Genomic DNA, 18,653 nt, shown 5'->3' on the forward strand with positions numbered 1-18,653 from the left:
TAACACAAAAATAGACACATAGATTAATGGAACAGAATAGAGAGCCCAGAAATAAGCTCACAATTATGTGGTAAATTACTCTTTGACAAAGGAGGCAGTAATATGCATTGGGAAAAAGACAGTCTCTTCAACAAATGGTGTTGGGAAAAGTGGATAGCTACATGTAAAAGAATGATACTGGACCACTTTGTTAGGTTATACACAAAAATAAATTCAAAATGGATTACAGAATTAACCGTGAGACCTGAAACCATAAAAATCCTAGAAGAGAGTACAGGCAGTAATTTCTCTGACATCAACTGTAGCAACATTTTTGTGAATAGGTCCTCTGAGGCAAGGGAAACAAAAGCAATAATGAACTATTGAGACTACATCAAAATTAAAAGATTCTGCACTGCAAGGGAAACAAAACAAAAAAGACAACTTACTGAATGGGAGAAGATATTTGCAAATGACGTATCTTGATAAGGAGTTAGTATCCAAAATATGTAAAGAATGTATACAGTTCAACATCTAAAAAAATAATAATCCAGTTAAAAATGGGCAGAAAACATGAACAGACATTTCTCCAAAGAAGACATCCAGATGGCCAACAGACACTTGAAAAGATGCTCAGTATCACTCATCATTAGGGAAATGCAAATCAAAACCACAATGAGATGTCTCCTCACACCTGTCAAAATGGCTAAAATCAAAAACACATGAGACAAGTGTTGGTGAGGATGTGGAGAAAAAGGAACTCTTGTACACTACTGGTTGGAATGCAAACTGGCGCAGGCACTGTGGAAAGCAGTATGGCAGTTCTTCAAAAAAACTAAAAATAGAGTTATATGATGTAGTAATTCCACTACTGGGTATTTACCTGAAGAAAAGGAAAACACGAATTCAAAAAGATACGTTCACCCCTGTGTTTATTGCAGCATTATTTACAAGAGCCAAACTAGGGAAGCAGCCGTGCCCATTGATAGATGAAATGGATAAAGAAGATGCCGTTTTATACACACACAGAGACACACACTGGAATATTACTTAGCAATAAAAAGGAATGGGCCCTTGCTATTTGCAACAGCATGGAAGGATCTAGAGGGTATAATGCTAAGTGAAATCATTCAGTCAGGATAGACAAATACCATATGATTTCGCTCAAATGTGGAATTTTTTTTTAGATTTTATTTATTTGAAAGAGAGAGAGCGAGCAATGGGAGGAGCAGAGGGAGAGGGACAAGCAGACTCTGTGCTGAACACAGAGCCTGACATGGGGCTTGATCTCACCACCCTGCAGTGAGATCGCCAGATAGTAACTCAGCATTGTACATGAAGGACAAGTCCAGCTTAGAGAAAGTCACAAGGCCCTAAGGGGAGAGTCTTGAAGTATATTAGATATAAGACCTGTTGTCACCAATAAAATTAATACAATAGCTATTGTGTTTAATGTAGTAAGAGGTTTAGAGGATTGGCAAAGGATTTGGGGTTGAATTGTAAGACAGTGATTAACTTCAGAATAAATCTAAAAGTTATTTCCATGTTTGCAAAGTTTTCCATGGCCCAGATAGGAATATCATTTACGTAACGGTGCACATGCCTGAATATTGATCATAATAAAATTGTGATTTAGCTGTATTAGAGACAAGGGGATAGAAGTGTATATGTGCATATAATTTTTACGTGCTTATATGTATATATACATATCTCTGGCTTCTTCGTGAAGACAAGTAAATCAGAGATAATGTATAAAACTGAAAAAGTGTGAAGTAGTACTGTAAGCTTGTTATTTGGTGATATGGTGGCAAATTCCAAAAGAAATAGTTAAGAGGAAGTGGAAGAGATTACCTCATTTGGTAATATGGTAGCTTTAACCTCCTGAGGACTGAACTTGCTGCTGAAACAGAAATTTTGCTTCCTCATTCCGGCTGATTTTCTTTACCAGCTGGCTGTATACGAGAGAGGTGGGAGCTGACTTGATTTTAAAATCACAACCCACTGGAGAGGTCTGTGCTGTGATGTACTTGTGCCAGAGACTTGAGTTGTTTACTTTCTTTTAATTGAGATACAGTTGTCGTATAACATTAGTTCCAGTGGTATATCATAATGATTCAATGTTTATATTACTCTTTTAATTAAAACTTTTTTTTTCTTAAAAAAATCCACACATGTGGGTGTGTGTGTATAATCCAGAAGACTTGTCTTCTTTAGATAAAGATGTCTTTAGATGGTAAAGATATCTTTGCTGCTTCTTCTCCTCTGTATAACCAACTGAAAACTATAAAGAACATGAGAAACAGAATCCTTCCAACTTTTAAAAAAATAGGAAACCCTTACAATAAAAAAGAAACAGAAGAGCTGCTAAACACAGTAGGAGTCTCCCAGATGGGGGAGAACATTAAGAATGGATTCTAAGATTTCTTGGTGTGTAAACATTAGTGGACCAGCAAAGCACATAGTTTTCAAAGTAGTTGGTGTAATATGAAGGACAAAACCAGGGATTCTTTTGGAATCATAAGTAAGAGTGGGGTATTCAAGTTGGCTGTGGGAACCTATTTTAATATTCTGGAGACACAAAGGAGGTAAGGGCCCCAACAGAGGCCATGCAAATGCGCTAAAGATGTTACTCCTGCAAGATAGGATTCTAATTAGCAGTCTAGCAACTGGTAATCTTTGTTTAGTAAATAGGTAATTTCTTGCTCACACACGCACATCATATGGGGCTTAACTGCAAATCAGTGAGACTTCCTGTTAGTCTAGAATACTTTTCTAACACTGCAGCCAAATAATTGACTCAGGAAGCACTCACTCAGTGATGTAATATTAAAAAAGCAACTGCACAGTATTTATACACAAATATTCCAGAAAATTAATGAGCAAACAAAAAAGGCAGATGAAAAAAACAGACCACAACATTTTTTCTGCACAATTTCAAAGCATTTATTAAAAAATTAAGGAACTTCTATAAAACAAGATCACAAAGCAGAAATATTAGAAGTAAGAAGTAATAACAGAAAGTACACGTGAGCAGGCAGAATTCAAGTTAAGGAGAAGAGAAAAATCCTGAAAGTGAAGACCTCATTGAAAATAGTAAAAAGTATGCTATGCATTGCTGAAAAGTTGTAAAGGAAATGGAGATCAGGACTGAGTTAAAAACTAAGCAAAATGGAAGTGGATAAAAATATTTGAAGTATTAGAAAATAGAAGCTAAAGAGGACTCAACATAATTGGTGTCCCTTAAGAGGATAACCAAATAATGGAACAAGAAAGAAAATGTTAAACATTTTTGGAAAGAAGCAAATAGAATTAAGTCTACAGGTTTAATTGGAAGGCGAGAATGTATCCTAGGCAAAAATTGATAAAGAAATATTGTTAGATATGTCCTAGTAAATTACATTAGATATAAAGCCACAATTATGTGTGCAGCCTGACTTCAGAGTCCTTCACATCAGCGTTGAACACAGAAACTATAACGGTACCTAAAAGTTCTTGGGTAAAGAACTGTGGTCTAAGAATTTTCTCTCTCTCTTTTTTTAAGATTTTATTTATTTATTTGACAGAGAGAGACACAGTGAGAGAAGGAACTAAAGCAGGAGGAGTGGGAGAAGGAGAAGCAGGCCTCCCACCGATGGGGGCTTGATCCCAACACCCTGGGATCATGACCTGATCCGAAGGCAGACACTTAATGACTGAGCCACCCAGGTGCCCCTAAGAATTTTATCTCTTAAGTGACACTCAGATGTTTTTAAACTCGCAAGGACTCTGGACATATTTTTCCTGTGACTTTCCCGGGGGAGAAAGATTGGAATAATGAATGAAATTCAGCTTACTGAGTCATAAATGGAAAAGCTATGGCATAAAGGTTGGGCAGTAAGCATTAAATCCATTTTATTGTAGAACTGCAGTAAAAACAGCTATGGAAATTGATTTTACTAAATATAACAAGTGTTGTGAACCTTGACAATGTAGAAGTAATCATTTAACAAAAGTCAAGAGATAAAGGGGAGAAAGAAGACTTTTCTTTTAGATACTAGTTTGCGAGTCAATAAATCTATCATAGAAATATAAATATATTTAAACATACAAAGGTAACTGATAATGATGGAGGTAATTTAAATCTGGTGGGTAAAGGCAGTTGAAAGTCATTGATTTTTATGGGTGAGATTAATAGATACCTGTCTGAAGATATAGAACTTTAGAGATATTCAGAAACTTACAGCTATAAAATTGAGAAAACTTATCTGTTATCAGAAAGAAAATGTACCAAAGTAAACTATAGTGAAAGAAAAACTCAAAAGCATTGCAAAGGAAAGCATCTATTTCCTGTGAAGTGAGAACAAAAGTAAGATCTGCTTCTTGCTGTTCTTTCCTTCTGCTCTTAAGAAATTCTGTCCTGAAGCCATGAAGTTGGTCTGAGCAAGCTGGGCATCTGTACTAGAGCAGGATGTTGGAACCTGACCCACTATTAGAACGGTGTCCACAAAGGGAATGGGGGTAGCTTGACACAATGTGTTGCAACCATGTGGGTAGGAAGAATGTTGTCATAGCAAGACATTTCTCAGGGCCATCAAAGCCTATGTGGGGTGAGCATATGTCCGTGTTAGAATGGTAGTGGAGTGGGGAGGGCATCTGCAAAGAGGTGGGCCTGGAACAAGATTTTGAAGGTAAAGTGGCTTGAGGAGGGCATCATCATGAATGTGCTGCCTGGCTAGATTCACTGCTTCTCAAGTGAGGTGAGAAGGGTATCTGCACAGGAGAGCAACTCACCTTGGCTGCCTGAGCCTAAGCAATATTAGGAAGGTGACCACCTGGGAGCAGTTTGGTGCTGTGTGTCAAAAGCCCAAATAGGATGAGGAGAGTGTGTCTATGGGGGAGCAGCCAAGTGCAGGGTTTTATAGCCTAAAAGGCATGTGGAAGCCCAGACAGGGTGAGGAGGGCATGTGAGTGTCGCCTGGCTTGAGGTGCTAGAACCTGAGGCAGATAGAGGTATGTATCTATAGAGGTACCTGTGTGCCTGACTGTTGGAGACCATGCAGGGGAATAAGGGCATCTGTGTATGGAGGTGGCCTAGTGTGGGGTTTCAGAGCCTATGCATATTGAAGAAGGTGTTTCTTTTTTTTTTTTTTAAGATTTTATTTTTATTTATTTGACACACAGGGAGCACAAGTAGGCAGAGCAGCAGGCAGAGGGAGAGGGAGAAGCAGGCTTCCCGCTGAGCAGGGAGCCCGATGTGGGGCTCGATCCCAGGACCCTGGGATTATGACCTGAGCCAAAGGCAGTTGCTTAACCAACTGAGCCACCCAGGCGCCCGAAGAAGGTGTTTCTGTTGAAAGGTGCCCAAGTGCAGGATGTCAGATCAGAAGTGGGGAGAAGAGAGCCATCTGCACAGGAGGATAGCCCAGCATTGAATATCAGCCTAAGCAGCAAGATGAGGGTGTCAGAATGGAAAGATGGCTCTGTGAAGAGTGTTGCAGCCAAAGCAGGTTGAGGAAAGGTATCTGTACATAAAGGTGGCCTGGCATGGAGTTTCAGAGCTCAAATGGTGTAAGGAGGCATCTCTGGAAGAGTGGCCTGGCATGAGATATAGAAGCCCAAACAGGGTGGGCATTGTGATGGCCTGGCATGTCAGAACCTAAATAATATGAGAGCCCATCTATGTAGGGGAGGTGGGTGTCACTGATAGGAGATTGTAATGGGCTGAGTGATAGCCACAAGCATTGAGGTCCTAATTCTCAGAACCTTATATGTGAGCAGGTAAGGATCTTTTGATGAGATAATCTTGGATTATCTGGTTGGGCCCTAAGTGCTGTTAAGTTCCTTAAAAGAGAGGCGGAGGGAGATAGGACATACACATGAGGAGAAGATGATGTGAAGACGAAGATAGAGATTGGCATGAGCAGGCCAAGGAATTCCAGTAGCCCCAGAAACTGGAAGAAGCAATGAACAGGCTTTCCCTTAGAGCCTTTGGGTGGAGTGCTGCCCTGCCAACACCTTGATTTCAGCCCATGCAAGTGATACTGAACTTAGGGCTTTCAAAACTGTGAGATAGTGTTGTTTTCATCCAGTTTATGATAATTTGTTACAACAGCCTTAGAAACTAATACAGAGATTGATTACATAGAGTGGAATTGATCATATTTAAAAATGTATTGAGAATTGTGGTGTGCCACATTTCTCAGCGTTAGGGAGTTATGCTAATTTCTAGAAAAGGAGAAAAGTAGATTAAACTCTGTAGTATTGAATTGACATTAAAGGTATGAGAATAAATTCATAATTTTTAATATATGTAGATTGATACAGGAATGTAGATATAAGTGTGGATATGCATGAATATGTGTGCATATGTAGGTAAACACAGATACATATATGTCCTTATAATACATACATACATATTCTGGCTCTATCATCTAGGGACGTGGGAGCAGTGACCCTAATAGCAGTGAAAACATCTAATATCCAGATCTTGCTTCCTAAGACCATTGTCCACTAAAATGAACTGGGGGGTGGGAGTTGACCAAGATGGTGATATGGGAGGCTCCCTTCCTCCCATGGACACACTACTAAATAAATGTGCAGCTACACATGGAACACTTCTCTCTGAATAAGATCTGAAAACTAGCTAAGCAAGTACTACACATCAGATAGATGAGAAAATACACTAAGATAGGAAAGGGGGCATCTGGGTGGCTCAGTCGGTTGAGTGTGGACTCTCGGTCTTGGCTCAGGTCATGATCTTGTGGGTTGTGAGATTGAGCCCTGTGTGGGGCTCTGCGCTCAGTGGGGAGTCTGCTTGAAGATTCTTTCCCTCTACCCCTCTCCCCCAAGCGCATGCGTGTGTGCTCTTTCTCACTCAAGTAAATAAATAAATCTTAAAAAAAAAAAAAAGGTAGGAAAGACTGAGACACAGTCTCATCATAACTCACATCCCCTAAACAGCATAATACAATTGGGAGAGAATCCCCAACTCCCAGCCTTTACCTGAGGAATAAAAAATTTGGCCCTCACATCTAGCACCACAATTTTTAAGACTCCCTCTAGAGGGACAACCACCTAAAATGCCTAGCTCTGAAAGCCAGCACGGCTTGTATCCATGAGACCCACAAGACTATAGTGAATGGAGAAGCAGTTCTTAATGGGTTTGTGAGATTTATTTGTACTCTTTAAAATTTGCTACCTAAAAAAAACTTTTAAAGCTGTCCCAAACAGAAAAATGACTATTGGAAGTGTTATGTTTTAATGTGAGTTACCACTACTGTGTCTGTTTATTGTAAAGGTGGGCGTTTAGCATTCAGCGCAGTTTTCAATAAAAGATAATAAAAATTAAAAATAAAAGTTGCTACCTGAGGGCCAAGCTTCTAATTTAGTAGGCACTAGGGGCTGGCTGGGATCCTCCCCGGAGACCATGGAAGCTAGAGGACGCCTTGCCCACCCTCTCCCTCTACCCCACTCCAAGTCACCAGTATCTTCCTAGAAGGAGATTGTGTGCATATCTGCACCCTAGCTTTTGCAGATGCACCTGAGGAACAGGACCCAGATTGCCTAGGTCTCATAGTCAAAGGAGTTTCCATTCATGGAAACTAGCAAACAGGCAGTTCTTAACTGGCTATCCCTCTGGGGCTCAGCACAGAAGAATTAGGCAAAATTGCCTGTCTCCTAGTCCATCCCTGAAATAGGTCTGTCTTCGTACCTTAAAGCTGCTGAGTGCTAGGCTTATAATTTAGCAGGCATCCAGAGGATGGCTGAGATCTTCCCCAGAGACCAGGGAAGCCAGCAGGCACCTCTTCTGCTTTCTTCTTGTCTAGCCTGCTCCAGTAATAAAATCCAGTTACCAGTATCTCCCGGGATGGAGCTCGTACACACATCTGGTGTCCAAGCTTTTTCAGCTGCCACTTGAAGGACAGGCCCCTGTATCACCTGGCTCTAATAGTCAATGGGGCTGTATCCACAGGTCCCACAGTAATGTATTAAAGATACAGTTGTTAATGGGTGCAGGAGCTATACACCCAGGCTTAGCATAGAGGGAGTAGGCAGATATGCCTGTCTTCCAGTTTTTTTCTCTAAAGGCACCTAACTACACACTTTCCCATCTGCTGCCTGAGGATCCAGCTTCTAATCAGTCTGCATCTAGGTACTGACTATGATTCTTCTCTTTGGGACACTGATGGGTCTTGGTACACCCCCAACTACTGGAACCTGCTAAGAGCAGAGGAGAAGGTTTAGACAATCAAAAGTTTGAGTGACAACTAAGAGCTTGGGCAGGGCTGATCCACAAGGTTCATTTCCTACATGATACCACTGTGTCAAGACGGGGAAAGGTGACATTTTATCTAATGCTCTGAAACCAAAGAAAATGAAGAAACAAAGGAATATGTTCTAAACAAAAGACCAAGATAAATATCCAGAAATCTTAATGAAGCAGAAATAGGTGATTTGCCTAATTGAGAGTTCAAAATAACAGTCATAAAGATTCTCACCAAAGTCAGGAAGCAGTGCATGACTAAAGTAAAAATTTCAACAAGGACATGGAAAATATGTAAAGGACCAAAAAGAAATCACAGAGCTGAAGGATACAATAACTGAAATAAATTCAGTAGAGGCATTCTAAACAGACTGGATCAAGTGGAAGAAAAAATCAGCACACTTGACAGGTCAGTGGAATTCATCCAGAGGATCAGAAAGAAAAGAAGAAATTCAAAAAGTAGAGATAGCTTATAGGATATCGGACACCACCATCAAAGCAGACCAGTTTATACATTATAGGGATTCTAGAAGGAGAAGAGAGAAAGCAGAAAGTTTATTCACAGAAATAATAGCTGAAAACTCCTAAACTGGGGAAAGAAACAGACATCCAGATCCAGGAAGCCTAGGAAGTACCAACAAGATAAATCCAAGGAGACCCACACCAAGACACATTATGATTAAATTGTCAAAAGTTAAAGACAAGTAACGAATCTCGAAAGTAGCAAAAGAAAAGCAACTTGTTAAGTAAAAGGCAACCACCATAAGACTTGTCAGATTTTTGAGCAGAAACCTCGCTTACCAAAAGGGAGAAGAATCATATATTCAAGGTGATGAGCAAAAAACCTTCCAACCAAATGTACCTTACCCAGCAAAGTTATCATTCAGGATTGAATGAGAGTTTTCCAGATAAGCAAAAGCTGAGGGAGTTCATCATCACCAGACCCACCCTCACAAGAAATGTTAAAGGGAGTTCTTCAAGATGAAATGAAAGGTTACTAATTAGTATCAGGAAAATGTATGAAAGTATAATGCTGGTAAAAGTAAATACAGTTACATTCAGAATACTCTAATGTTGTAATGGTGGTGAGTAAATCACTTATAACTCTATTATGAAGGTTAAAAAAAGAATTAAAAAATACCTGTAACTACAGTAATTTAATGGATACACAATATTAAAAGATGCAGATTGTGACATCCAGAACAAAATACGGGGAGAGGAATCTTTTGTATGTGTTTGAAGTTACTATCAGCTTAAAATAGACTTATTAATATGTTCTAATGCAAACCTTGTGATAACCACAAAACAAAAACCTATAATAGACATACAAAATGTAAAGAGAAAGGAATTCAAAGCATACCGCTGTAGAAAATCACCAAATACCAATGAAAGAGAACAAGAGAAGGAAAAAAGAAACACAGGAATTAGAAAACAACCAGAACACAATTAACAAAATAACAAATGGGAAGGGGCTCCTGGGTGGCTCAGTCCGTTATGGTTTTGGCTCAGTTATCAAGCCCTGCATGGGGCTCCATGCTGGGCATAGAGCCTGTTAAGATTCTCTCCCTCTCCCTCTGCCCCTCCCCCCTCTTAAAAAAAAAACATAAAACAAAATAAATGGTAAACCCATACCTGTCAATTATTACTTTAAATGCAAATGGATTAAAATCTCCAATGAAAAATACATTGTAATTAAAGATTTGTCCATTTTATTTATCTTTTCTAAAACCAGCTCTTAATTTCTTGATCTTTCCTGTATTGGGGGGAGGAGGGTCTCCCATTTATTTCCACTCTGATCTTTATTATTTCCTTCCTTCTGCTAACTTTGGGCTTAATTTGTTCTTCTAATTCCTTGAGGTGTAAAGTTAGGTTGTGTATCTGAGATCTTTGTAACTTCTTAATATATGCATTTATCCTTATAAACTACCCTCTCAGAAATGCTTTAGCAGCATCCTGTAGGTTTTGGTATGTTGTGTTTCCATTTTCGTTTGTTTCCAGGTATTTTTTAATTTCCCTCTTGATTTCTTTGACCCATTGGTGGTTTAGTTTCCACATATTTGTAAATTTTCCAGCTTTCCTACTGTTGATTTTTAAGTTCATACTGTTGTGATCAGAAAAGATATTTGGCATGATTTGTCTTTTTAAATTTGCTAAAAGATCTGTTTTGTTACCTGTTGTTTGATATGTCATGGAGAACGTTCCATGTTCACTTGAGAAGGATGTATTCTGCTGCTGTTGGATGGAATGTTCTGTATATTTCTTATTAAGGTCTATTTGGTCTAAAGTATAGCTCAAGTACTCAGCTTCCTTATTGATTTTTTTTTTTTGGTCTGGATGATCTATCCATTATTGAAGGTGGATATTGAAGTCCCCTGCTATTAATGTGTTGTCTGGTTCTCTGTTCAGATTTGTTAATATTTGTTTTATATATTTAGGTGTTGCTCTGTTAGGTGCATAAATAATTATAATTATTTTCTTGATGAATTGATCCCTTTATTATATATTGACCATCTTTGTTTTTTATTATAGTCTTTGGCTTTAAGTCTATTTTGTGTGATACAAGTATAGCCACCCCTGCTTTCTTTTGGTTTCCATTAAACCTTGTTTCAGCATTATTTACAACAGCCAGTGTATAGGAACAACCTAAGTGTCTGTTCATAGATGAATGGATACAGAAAATATGGTGTGTATATATACATATACACAGTGGAATTCAGCCAAAAAAAAGGAGATGTTGTAATTTGTGACAATGTGGATAAATCTGGAGAGCATTATACAAAGTTAAATAAGCCAAAGAAAGACAAATGCTGTGTGATATAACTTATATGTGCCGTCAAAACAAAAACAAACTTGAATTCATAGGAACAGTAAGAATGGTTGCTGGAGGCTTGGGGAAATATGAAGAGGTTGGTAAAAGGGTATAAACTTTCACCTGTAAGGTTTGAACCTTACAGTGCATGAACATGGTAACTATAGGTTATAACACTGCATTGTGGCTCAGGTGGTTAAGTGTCTGCCTTTAGCTCAGGTCATGATCTCAGGGTCATGGGATTGAGCCCCACATTGGGCTCCCTGCTCAGCACGGAGCCTGCTGCTTCCTCTCCTTCTCTCCCTCCCCGCTACTTATGCTCGTGTGCTCTCTCAAATAAATAATTTTGTTTTTAAAAACAAAAGAAGAAAAAAAAAAACCCAAACTCACTGCATTGTGTAATTTGAAATTTGCTAGAAAATAGAACTTAAATGTGCTCACCGAAGGAAAAGAATAGTAAATATGTGAGGTGATAAATGTATTAATTAACTTGATGGGGGAGGTATCCTTTCACAATGTATACATATATCAAACTTTCACATTGTATTACCTCAATAAAGCAGGAAACAAAATACAAAAATAAAAGGAACTAGCACATCTTGGAGAATGGGTGATTTCAGGGCTAGGATAGGGAAAGAAGACGATGAACCTGGAGTATCTTATTGTGCTAAAAGTGTGTAAGTGTTCAAAGAGTGATAGGGACATGTCAGACACAAAACAATTTGAAAGGGCATTCATATTGTTCATACAAGAAGGGACAACTTGAGCATCAAAGCAGATAATTCTAATAGATCATAACCTATTAAATAAAAGAGGAAGCCATGTTTCCATACTGTTGTAAGTAAATGAGTTAATGGACAGTTTGATTATGATGAGCATATTTAGGTGTCTTTCCCCCATACCCCCAATATTTACTAACCACAAATGGAGAAGGAGTAACTATAGTGAAGAAGCCTGTCAGACACCAACTTAATCAGCTGATCAAAATTAACATTGCCAGTAGTGAGTCACATCGCCACTTTGCTGATAGAGTGCAGTGAAAAAATATGACATCACTTTTGTCATAGTCCAGAGATTCATAATTTGAATCTAATCATGAGGAAACAAGAGAAACCCACATTGAAGGGCAGTACACAAAATTACTACCATGTTACTGTCCCTGGTCTTAACAGTAGCCACCGCCCAGCCTCAGCTTCAGGCTGTGAGGGCTTGCGTGTCTGCCCCTGAACTACTACAAGCCCCAGAAGGCCACTTCTCAACTTACAGAACTTTTCCTGAGTTTGGAAGAATTGTAATTGCTTCTTTGCTATTGTCTTTTGGCTTAAATTTTATCTTTGAGTTTGAATATTTGACCTCAGGAAAGAGACACAGGAGTGTCAGGTTCCTGGTCTTTCCAGCTTAGAAGGAGACTAAGAATCAATGAAATGAAATGCATCTTTTGGTTCTGACATAGATGTGAAGACCATTTTGGAACAGTTTGCGAAACTTGAATGAAGTCTAAGGATTAGATGATAGTAATTGGTCAGTGTTATTTTACTAATTCTGGTTATTGTATTGTGAATAAGAACAGTCTCAACATATTCGAGGGTGATTCAGTATTGATTGTATTTGCAACTTTAAGTTTGAGACTTGCAAAGAAAAAAATTCACGTTAAAAAGTTGAAAAAAGAGCACCTAGGTGGCTCAGTTGGTTAAGCGGCTGCCTTCAGCTCAGGTCAGGATCTAGTCCCTTGTCGGGCTCCCTGCTCAGTGGGGGGTCTGCTTCTCCCTTTGCCTCTGCTCCCCCCTCACTTCTGCTCCTGCTGTCTCTCAAATAAATCTTTAAAAAAAAGTTGAAAAAAGAATATCAGCGTGTATAATATTTTGGTGTTTTTGTTAAGGAAAGGAATATATGTGAATGGACAAATAATGATATATCCGTACAATGAAATACTTCTTAGTAATAGAAAGGAATAGAAGTACTGATACACTGAACATAGTGATAAATCTTAGAAACATGCTAAAAGAAGCCATATATAAAAGTGCACAAATCACATGATTCTCTTTGCATAAAAGTAGGAAAGACTAATCTTTATGGAGAGAAAGCAGTTCCATAATTTCTGGGCATGGGAGGCAGGGATTGGCTAGGAATGGGCACTGGGAATATTTTGCGGAGATGGAAATGTATACACATTGATTGTGGTAGTATTTCATGGTTGTATAGATTTTTCAAAGTAGTGTATTATAGGTTAATATTTACATTCTATTATATGTAAATTATACCTCAATAAAGTTTTTTAAAAAGGTTATGTATATGAATACCCACACATTGAAGGAACTTGTGGTTAGTTCTCAAGAGATTGAGAGTCATATGTAGGCAGGAGACTTGCTTTTCAATGTATATCCTTTTGTTTCATTTGAAACTTTTTTTTTATCATTTGCATGTATACCTATTCAGAAATACCAAAAAATTCAAAATATGTAGATGTGCACATAATATTGCACAGTAAATTATTCTGATTGGTGATTATGATAGAATATTCATTGAGGCCATGCCTTTTGAATTGAACACTTTTGGTTTAATGCCTTTTTGTAAGTTTTTTTATTGTGAAATATACGTGACATAAAATTTGCTGTATTAACCATTTTTAAGTGTACAATTCAGTGGCATCAAGTACATTCACATTATCATATTACTGAAACTTCATACTAATTAAACAATAACTCCCCATTTCCCCTTAATCCCCAGTAAACACTGTTGTACTTTTACCTATGAATTGGGCTATTCCTGGTACATCATATAAGAGGGATCATATAATATTTGTCCTTTTTCTTTATCTTATTTCACATAGCATAATGTTAAACATTTTATCTTTTTTAAAGACTTCATTTGTTTGATAGAGAGCACAAGCAGTGGGAGCAGCAGGCAGAGGGAGAGGGAGAAGCAGACTCCCCGCTGAGTAGGGAACCCAACACAGGGCTCGATCCCAGGACCCCGGGATCATGACCCGAGCCGAAGGCAGATGCTTAACCGACTGAGCCACCCAGGCACCCCTGTTAAACATTTTATAGAAGTGTGGAATCACTTAAATCCTTAGCCACTTCTGCATTGTTTTTCAGAATTCCTTACAACTTCAGAGCATCCAGAACTTGTTATTTCAAATAAATATAACGGTAAATTGCTTATGTAACCTTGGGGAGAGATGTTGTCTGAAAGTGATGTCATCTCTATCTCTTGACATAGATTTTTGGATCTTTAATTTTGGCATCTAATCAATTTTAATAACTTAGTTTGCTAAGTTAAAGTACATTGTTACTATGAATCTTATATCCAAGAACCTTGTACTATTTTTTTTTAAATCTTTTTTTTTTAAGATTTTTTTTGACAGAGGGAGACACAGCGAGAGAGGGAACACAAGTAGGGGGGAGAGGGAGAAACAGGCTTCCCGCGGAGCAGGGAGCCTGATGGGGGGACTCGATCCCAGGACCCTGGGACCATGGCCTGAGCCAAAGACAGACACTTAATGACTGAGCCACCCAGGCGCCCACTATTTGTAGCACTTTTCTGCTGTTAATAATGACCGGTTGTCTAACAAGAATTTTAGTAACCAAAACACTCTAAACCAGTGTGCTGTATAAAATGTTTTAGAAGATAGTAATTACCGTTTATTTTTATGTGTTTTTTTAAAGATTTTATCTGAGAGAGAGAGCGCACAAACAGGGTGAAGGGCAGAAGGAGAAGCAGATTCCCTGCTGAGCAGGGAGCCCAATGAGGGACTCGATCCCAGGAATCAAGTCCTGAGCTGGGATCATGACCTGAGCTGAAGGCAGATACTTTACTGACTGAGCCACCCAGGCACCCCAATTGTTTTATTTTTAAAAGAATGCTAGTAGGAGGGGGAAATCCTCTTATTTGGCATTCTTTTACTAAGAAGTATATTTGAAGTGTTTTGACTGGAAAACCAAGATAATACATCTACAGACTTGGAACAATGGAAGACAGTCTAGAAGTTATCTTGTTTGAGCTGTGTGTCCAATTCAGGAAAACTCGATTAAGCACAGCCCACACTGGGTAGGAAGTAATATGAATTCTCAACTTTTCAGACTCATCTCATAAGGGCTCTTCAAGTTATTGTAATAGAAGACAGTCTGTGGTAAATTGTGTGGTAGAGAAGGTACATGAAGTATGGTGGGAAAAAGATACATGAAGTATAGTGGAAAAAAAACTTAGAGCAGTTTATTCCAGGAGGGGTTTGAGTGTGGTAAAACTTCTTGTAAGGTTTCATACTTTATGTTACCATGAAACCAGATGCAAACTCCTGCCTTGCTTTTAGCCCCTCTCCTGCTCAATTACTCTCTATTCTGAACAGCAGCTTCAATCTGTCTTATCTCAGCTCTTCCACTCATCTGTGCTCAGGCAGGTTATGTCTTGTATAGGACAGTTACAGAGTTCTTATGTATGAAATTCAGCAACAGCTGAAACTTAAAAATAGTTACTAGGAATAACTTTAGCCATTAACAAGGATTAGGTCCAGGGAAATGTTGAGGGGGTTGCGATTTAAGTATATTTGGGGAATGGAGAGAACATACAGATAACCTTCTAACTATGCATAGGGACTTTGTCCCCATTCTATTTATATGCATATATTCTTACCTCCTGAGTTTGGAGAAAGTATGATTTGGAAAATTGGAGCTCCTTATGAAAAAAAGAAAAGGAACCATATTCTCTATCCTCTAGGCCATTGATATGCTTGGAATACTTTTTCCTGACCAATATTTTACTAACTTCTCATCATATGAGTCTTTCCTTAGATTTCACTTCTTGTTAGTCTTTCTAATTTTTCCATGGTTTAGATTCTCTTGTTACATCCTGAGCTTATCCCCACTGAATTAAAGTTGCATATTGTATTTGTCTAGACCAGTGTTTCTCAACTGGGGCCTCCCAGGGACATTTGACAATGTCTGGACCCATTTTTGTTTTTTCACAATTAAGGGGATGCTACTGGCATCTAGTGGGTAGAGCTCAGGGATGCTACTATAAACCCCTGTGGTCTGCAGGACAGCTGAATTAGTTTCAGAAGGTAATACTGTTTTATGTCGCACCTCTTTTAAAGATTTATTTCACAGAGAGAGTGTGTGAGAGCAGGGGGAGGGAGAGGGAGAGAGAGAATCTCAAGTAGACTCCATGCTAAGATCATGACCAGAGCTGAAATCGAGTCAGAGGCTTAACCTTTTATGTTGCATTTTAAAATTCGTATAAAAATGTAATGTAGTTGGGGTGCCTGGTTGGCTCAGATGGTTAGGCATCTGCCTTAGGCTCAGTTCGCAATCTCTGCGTTCTGGGATTGAGCCCTGCGTCGGGCTCCCATCTCAGCGGGGAGTTTGCTTCTCCCTCTCCCTCTGCTTGTGCTATCTCTGTCTTTCTCTCTCTCATATGAATAAATAAGATCTTTAAAAAATGGAGAATATATTGTATTTGATATTCATTTCCCGTTAATATTTACTTCTTTTCATGGTGAGTCGCTATATCTTCTACTTGTGGTTTAAAGCCTTAAAATATGTGTATTAAAAGTAAGAGACTATTTCTGGGTAATACTTTTAGATGAAAATTAGAATGCTTTCAGGGAATATAAGGATAATTTCCAGTTACATAGTTAGATTCTGTGCATTTATCACTAAAGCCCAAAATGTATTTATGTTGGTATGGTAAAGCATCCTCACTACTACATTTACCTTAAATGACATGTTATAAATCGGAAATTTAAACTGTTTTATTATACTGGTAACAGTCTTTCATTTTCAGTATGTGCATCTTGTCATTCATAAAACATGTATCCAGTCCTTGTAATGAACTAGGCATTTAGGTGTTTGGACACAAGCCAGTTCCTGCTCTTTCCAAAGAACTGAGGGAGAGATGATGTAATCCTACATGGACAGTGTAGCAGTGAATATACACAGTGCTTGGGGGGAGGGCCAAGCATGAGAGGGAATCCAAGCTATAGCAGGTCTCTTAGGCTAAGAATAAGGGTAGACTTTATAGGCAGAAAGAATAGTTCGTGTATAAGTAAAGAAGCATAAAAGAACATGATACTTGTAAGGCAGTGTGCTTGCTTATAGTTTATGGTGCTTAGAGAATAGAGCATGTTAAAAGATGACTTTCAGAAAAAAGTAAAAACTGTGATTCACATAGAGATATAAAAATCAGCATGTGTTAAGGATTTTGTTAAACTCATTCAGTGAAATAACTAGGCATGAAAAGTTTTAAAACATTCAAATTTAGGGGTGCCTGGGTGGCTCAATCAGTTAAGTGTCTGCCTTTGGCTTCCAGCCCCGCATTGGGCTCTCTGGTCATTGGGCAGCCTGCTTCTTGCTCTGCCCCTCCCCCTCACTCATGCTTTCTCTCCCTCTCTCTCTCTCTCTCTCTCTCAAATAAATAAAATCTTTAAAAAAATTCAAATTTATATGAAGCATTGGAATGTTGAAATAAATTATAAATGGAGGCAAAATTGTTCTATAGATTTGGGAGGAAGTCAGGTGAATCTCTGCCCGGACAGAATTTGCATGTCTTCTATCAATTACTTACTATTTATAGATTTGTAAAATAGCTGCCTTGAATCAATCTGACAATGCATAGCTTTCCATTGGAGTACAGATTTTTTTCTACAGGACTGGCAGGAAATTTAAAGTACCTTCCGGTGCCCTACCACAGACTTTGTACTGTATACAATAGGGAGCCAACAAAATTTTTGGATTAGGGGAGTGAAATTAGGTTGTCATTTAGATAAAAAAATTGAGGTGTCAGTATACAGGATTAATTAATGAGGGAGTATTCAGTGTAGAGGAATGAGTTAGGGCTTTTGCAATGGCAGTAAGAGTGAAGGGGGCGGGGGACAGTCAGTGGATGTTAGGATGTGGAATACTTTAAGACATGCACTGATTAAAGCAGACAAGAAGATTTCTGGCCTAAGCAGTTGTAAGGGCAGTGGGTCATTTTATTGAAAAAGAGAATATAAGGAGAAGCAGTGTTTGGGGCAAGATAATGGCAGTTTTTGGATATGTGCCTTTTGAGATGATGTCGGGTACCAAGGTAGAAATGTCCATTATGCAGTTAGAAATCAGGTTTGGCACTCAGAAGAAAGATTGTGGGCTAATGATTTTAGCCTGGAAAACATTAGTTAAATTGGAATTTTTCTAAGAATAAATAACTTCAACCAGGGAGGACTTAAGTATGGAGAAGAGGAAAAAGGCCAGGAACCTTGGGGGGGCATCTTTATTTGCTTGATCTTCAGGAATAATTACATATGTCACAGGAGCATTATTATAATTTGGTTAAATATCAGTCTTTTAATTCTTAATGATGCCTGCTTATCTTAATTTGGTGGGGGGGCGGGGCAGAGGGAGAGGATCTTAAGCAGGCTCCGTGCCTGGCATGGAGCCCGAGACTGGGCTCATTCTCACAACCCTAAGACCATGACCTGAGCTGAAATCAGGATTCGAACGCTTAACAGACTAAGCCACCCAGGGTCCCAGTTTCCCATACTTAGCTTAATTTTATCTTTCATTAACATCCAGAGCTACTTTATTCTTGGTTTATAGCCTGTTTGTTACAGCAAGAGAACCTGATTCCCAAATTCTTAATCACTTC

General features: G+C 38.6%; 1 protein-coding gene across 4 annotated transcripts in view; it reads left to right on the forward strand.

Moving 5' to 3' along the window:
* Positions 1–18,653, forward strand: part of NAA35 (N-alpha-acetyltransferase 35, NatC auxiliary subunit) — a 94,790-nt gene that overhangs the window by 45,264 nt on the left and 30,873 nt on the right. The gene's annotated exons all lie outside the window — the stretch shown is intronic.

The sequence above is a fragment of the Eumetopias jubatus genome, unplaced genomic scaffold, assembly GCF_037043125.1.
Source record: "Eumetopias jubatus isolate StellerSeaLion01/CBP00866 unplaced genomic scaffold, mEumJub1_p1.0 scaffold_15, whole genome shotgun sequence".
Classification (NCBI taxonomy): domain Eukaryota; kingdom Metazoa; phylum Chordata; class Mammalia; order Carnivora; family Otariidae; genus Eumetopias; species Eumetopias jubatus.